We start from the raw sequence: 6000 nt of genomic DNA on the forward strand, positions 1-6000 counted from the left end.
TGCATGATATTAAAAATAAATCAATCATTATGTCATACATGATACTCATAAACTAGTAAATTTATATCATTTTAGAGTATCAAAACAATATCATGAGTATTTCATGCATTCATATCATCAATGTTTCTATCATTATTTTAATCATAAAAAATGAAAGATATTAATATCAAATCATGAATGCCATAAGACATGATTTATTTCATCAAATCTCTTATTTTTATAAATAGCAAAAAGAAACATAAGATAGAGATGTTTTATTTTAAGTTGTTAGTTTTGTACAAGTATGCCTTTATCTTTTTATCAAACAAAAATATGCATCATTTTTAAAATCGAAAAAGTCACTTTCATTATGGTAAAAATCGATAATCCATAAATCGCAAGAATCATCATGCATAATTTCGACAGATAAACTAACTAAGCATGATCTCAAATCATCATTACATAATTTCATCAAGCATGATTTCATAAGTCATAAAACATTTTATTGCATAGGAGATCATTAAGATGGGAGAAAAAGATTTCAATTCATGCATAAGAAATCTTATGATTCATATAGAAAATCTCCTCTTTAGTAAAATACCAAGAAAAATCATAGGAGTATAAAGAAGATATCTTGAAAAAAAAATCTCAAGTAATTCCAAGAAATCAAGATAAAGCTTATTCAAATTCAAATCGTCAAATCAAAATTATTTTCAAGAGATTCAAAAATAAACATAGATAAATTCATTAATCTCTCTTTGAAAAATCGATAAAGTAGAGAAATTTTTCAAAGGAGAAAGCTTTCTTCGTTTTAGTGATTCAATTCATAAGATTGATTTCATAGAAGCATGCCTTTTTCATTTATGTCAAATAAAAACATGCATCATTCATTAACACCGAAAAAACACTTTCAAAAGATCACAAAAATTATCATGCAAAAGTTTGAAATATGAACTCATCAAGCATGCTTTCAAATCATCATTATATTTTCATTAAGACATCAAGCATAGTTTCGTTGAACATAATATTGAAAGATTCTTAAAGATATCTAAACTTCTTTAGTTTCAATTTGTGTGATTGACTTTATATTAGCATGCCTAAATATTTGTTCTTATGTCAAAACCATGCATCAACATTTAAAACGGAAAGATAAAAAATCATCAAGATAAAAAAGTTTAACACATAATTTCAAAACATATGATTTCAAATCATTACTTCAAGTCCTCATGCATAAAAATCATAAAGCATGATACAAACATTTATTTTCAAAACATTCATCATGATAAGGCATACATGCCAAAGAAATCATTAAACATAAAGCATATTAATCAATCATGGTTTCATTGGGCATAAGACATTTTCAAACAAAATCGAAAATCATCGTGATACACATTATTTCTTCTTGAAAAACATACATAGGATTATTATTAGATTTAAATCTATCATTTTATTTCTTTATCATGAAACATGTAATTTTCATTATCATTTTCAAAATTACTAACATGATAAGCATGATCCTATTTTATTTTTATATTTTCATTATATCATTAAACATGTAATTTTCAAGAAAAATAATTAAAAATAACTCATTAAAAGCATCATGTAATTTTGAAATAAATTAAAGGAGTTTTGTTTACCTCATCGTCAAATGCCATTAAGGCATAGTTTGCCACCTCACCTTTGTTTTTCTCCTCGTCTTCGGATGAGCTTGATTCGTCTCAATTTGTGTTCTTTTTAAGTTTGTTTTTATTTTTTGATTGTTGTTTCATGAACTTTTTAAATTTCATGAGGAGTTCAAGTTCACCATCACTTGAGTTTATACTCGAGTGGTCTTCAATTGTTCTAAGTCTGAAATCCTTCCTTTGGAAGGTGGTTCCCAAGTTCTTCATGTGCATTGCACATCATTTCATAAGTCATTAGAGACCCGATAAGTTCTTCGATCAAAAAAGTATTCAAATTTTTTTATTCTTGAATAGTTGTTATTTTTGAATCCTAATTTTTAGAAAGCGATCGTAAAATCTTATTAACGCGTTCAAAATTAGAAAAGCATTTACCGAGAGCTTTTAAACCATTGACGACATCCGTAAAACGGGTGTACATGTCAACAATGATTTCGCTCGATTTCATTCGAAACAATTAAAAGTCATGCATTAAAAGATTGACTTTCGAAACTTTTAATCTACTAGTGCCTTCACGAGTGGTTTTAAGAATGTGCCAAATGTCGAAAGCCGTTTGGCAAGTAGAAACCCGATTAAACTCGTTTTTGTCTAGGACACAAAATATAGCGTTCATAGCTATGGCATTTAAAGAAAAAATCTTCTTCTCCAAATCACTCGATTTGTTCATTGGTTTAGAAGATTTTTGAAAGCCATTTTCAATAATACTCCATAGATTTAAATCTAAAGAAAGTAAGAAAACTCTTATTCGAGTTTTCCAATATGTGTAGTCCATCCCATTGAATAAGTGTGAATGAATAAGAGAGTGACCCTCTTGAAAGCCGAAAAGAGTCATTTCTCTTGAGTGTTAAACCAAATGAGAAAATAAGACTCTGATACTAATTATTAGGAAAAGAGTCAGCACTAAGAGGGGGGGAGGTGAATTAGTGCAACGGTAAAAATCACGTCGGTTATGAAAAATTTTTCGTTTCGTATGATAAAACCGATTTCGAAAATACTTAACAATGAAAGCAATAAGAAGAGCATAGCAAGTGATGAGAAGGCAATTTGCAGTTTAAAGTAAATTGCTCAAAGTAAAGCAAACCATATTTTTATAGTGGTTCGGTCGTTGTGACCTACATCCACTCCGCCGATTCCTCTTCCGTCGAGGCCACCGGCATCCACTATCAGTCTTTCTTCAATAGGCGAAGACCAACCACATTTTACAACTCAATTATCCTTTTACCGAGTTTAGGAGATAACCCTTACACCCCCACTTACTCCTCTCTCAAACTATTCTAACACTTAGAACTTTTGAGAGGAGTTCACACAAGATTGCAATAGTGTTTCTTTATATTTTTACTCTCAAGTCTTGTGTAGTTTAACTAGGGATGAGAGGGGTATTTATAGGCCTCAAGTTAATTTAAACTTAGAGCCTAAAAATATATCATCCTGGGTTTCTTGGGTTTGGGCGGCACCACCGCTTGTGCTGGGCGGTACCACCGCCAGTATCAGTCTGACATTGACACTGCACTGAGCGGTACCACCACCTGTAGCCTCTCGGAGGCTGTGTCTGGGCAGTACCACCGCCTGACATAGTCTCGGAGACTGTGCCACGACGGTGCCACCTCTTAGGTCACTGTTTGAGCTTTTTTATTGGGTCCAACACAGTTCTTGCATGGGCTCAACTAGCCCCTAATTGGGTTAGCCCAATTCCAATCCTAATTATGTGCTAACTATGAATTCTAAGATATTTCTTAAGCTAAACAAGTTCGTAAGTCTAGTTTCTTCCGGTGAGCTTTCGATGATCTTCCGACGAACTTCTGACGATCTCTCGGCAATGTTCCAGCTAACTCCTAGCAAGCTCCTGGACTTCATGACAATCTTCTTGGTGAGTTCCAACAAGCTTCTTTAGCAAGCACCTGGACTTCTCGATTGGTTCTGGCAGAACTTCCAACGAACGTTTGGACTTTCGACGAACTCTCAAACTCCCAACGAAATCGCGTTCTTGACTCCGGGACTTCATTTTGCTTTATGTCTTGCTATCGTAGTTAATCCTATACATGTAAAAACATACTTCGATCTAGACAATTATTACTAAGCTTGAATCATGTTGTCCGACATGTCATTGGTCCATCGATGCTTCGTCTGATTCTTCGGCGCATCATCCTCTTCTGCGGCCTATTGCCCAATCGGTCAATTGACTCTACAACTCTGATATCCTTGGTGTAATATCCACTCTTCTTGGCTTGATGCCTGAATTCATGGCCTGAAGCCTTCTGTCGATACGTCGACCGATCCTTCGGTACGACGTCCAATCTTCTGACATGTTCCACTGGCCCAACATGATTCTTCCTGCTTTAGTTGTCTCATCCTGATCGAAGCATCCTACATCACTCAAAACGTAGATCAATTCATAAACACTTATTAATTGGTTTCATCATCAAAATCTAAGATTCAACAACGTAGTCTTTGAGAGACTATCAAGCGGTGATACCGCCTAGTGTCAGTGCTACAAGCAGTGGTACCGCTAGGACTCGAGAAACCCGAGATGATGTTAGGATCAAGAGCACTAAGAGGGGGGGGGGGTTGAAATAGTGTAGCGGAAAACTTTCGACGATTAAAATTGCGTTCGTACGTTGAAATCCGATTCCGACGTAAAAGTCATATCGTGCATATAATAACTTTGAAAGCTTATGGAAACGTATTTGAAATAAAGTAAGGAAGGCAGTTTGTAGTTTAGATAGAAATCAGAATGTAAGCGCAAACTGAAATATGATGTTCGTACGATAAAACCGATTTCCGTCTTAACGCCGATTCAGAAAATACTTAATTATGAAACACATTCATAAATGAGCAGAAGGCAGTAAGCTACTAAGAAGGTTTGCAGTAAAGATAAGATGCTCAAAGTAAATGTAAATCAAGAGTTAGAGTGGTTCGGTCAATCTTGACCTACATCCACTTTTGGCTTCCTCCACCAACGAGGTCACCGACGTCCACTAGAGGCCTTCCTTCAATAAGCGAAGGCCAACCACCTTTTTATAGTCTCACTCCTTTTGACGGGCTTAGGAGACAACCCTTACAAACTTTTCTCTCCTCTCTTGAAAGATCAAAACTTGGAAGAAAAGTGGGAGGAGAACTTCTAGACTTTACAACACTTTTGAGATCTAAAATCACAGAGTAAGATCAAGTTTTTGATGGTTTGGGTTACCCTTTCATTGTTGAAAGGGTGGGATATTTATAGGCCCCAAACCAGTTTGAATTCTGAGCTCAAAACGGTCATCTCCCGGAATTCCGGGGTCTGGGAGTTGCACCGCCTGACAGAGCTCGGAGACTGAGCCTTTGGGCGGTGCCATCGCTTGTCAGGGGCAATTGCACCGCTTGGTAGAGCTCGAAGATTGAGCCTCTGGGCGGTGCCACCGCTTGGCAGAGCTCGGAGATCGAGCTCAGGCGGTTCCATCGCCTTTCAGGGGTGGTTGCACCGCCCAGTCTCACTCGGAGACTGAGCCCAGGTGGTGCCACCGCCTGACTGGAGTGGTTGCACCGCCTAGTCTCGCTCGGAGACGGAGCCCATGCGGTGCCACCACCTGACCTGGGCGGTTGCACTGCCCAGCTTTCTTGGGAGACCATCTCCTGGGCGGTGCCACCGCCTGGTAGGAATTCTGGTCCGAATGGGTTGATCCATTCGGCCCAATTTGGGTCTATCAAGGGCCTAATTGCTCCAAGATTAAGTTAATGGGATCATCTCCCATTTCTAACTTAATCATAGTGCTAACTACGATATTTCTTAAGACATTTACTGCACCTTGCTCCGGTGTGTCAATCGCTTCTTCCGACGAGCTTCTGGCGAACTTCCGTCGATCATCCGATGAACCCTCGGTGATGCTCCTGCAGACTTCCGGCAAACTCCTGGACTTGCGATGATCTACTTGGCGAGTTCCAACTTGCTTCTTTGGCAAGCTCTTGGACTTCTCAGATTGTTCCCGCAGAACCTCCGACAATCGTCCGGACTTCCGTCAAACTCTCGAACTCCCAACGTGATCATAGTCTTGACTCCGGCGTAACTCCTGCTATATGTCTTACTTCCATCGTAGTTAATCCTATACATGTAAAACAAAACTTCGACCGAGACAATTAATCCTAAGAAATTAACCAAGTTGTCCGGCATGTCATTGGTCCCTCGACGCTTCATCCGATTCTTCGACGCATCGTCCTCTCCTACGGCCTATTGCCTAATCGGCTAGTTGACTCCGCAACTCTGATATCCTTGGCACAATACCCTCTCTTCTTGGCCCGATGCCCGAGTCCACGGCCCGAAGCCTTCTGTCGATACGTCGACCGATCCATCGGCCCGACGTCCAATCTT

This window comes from Musa acuminata, chromosome BXJ3-6, assembly GCF_036884655.1.
Source record: "Musa acuminata AAA Group cultivar baxijiao chromosome BXJ3-6, Cavendish_Baxijiao_AAA, whole genome shotgun sequence".
NCBI classification, from domain to species: Eukaryota; Viridiplantae; Streptophyta; class Magnoliopsida; order Zingiberales; family Musaceae; genus Musa; species Musa acuminata.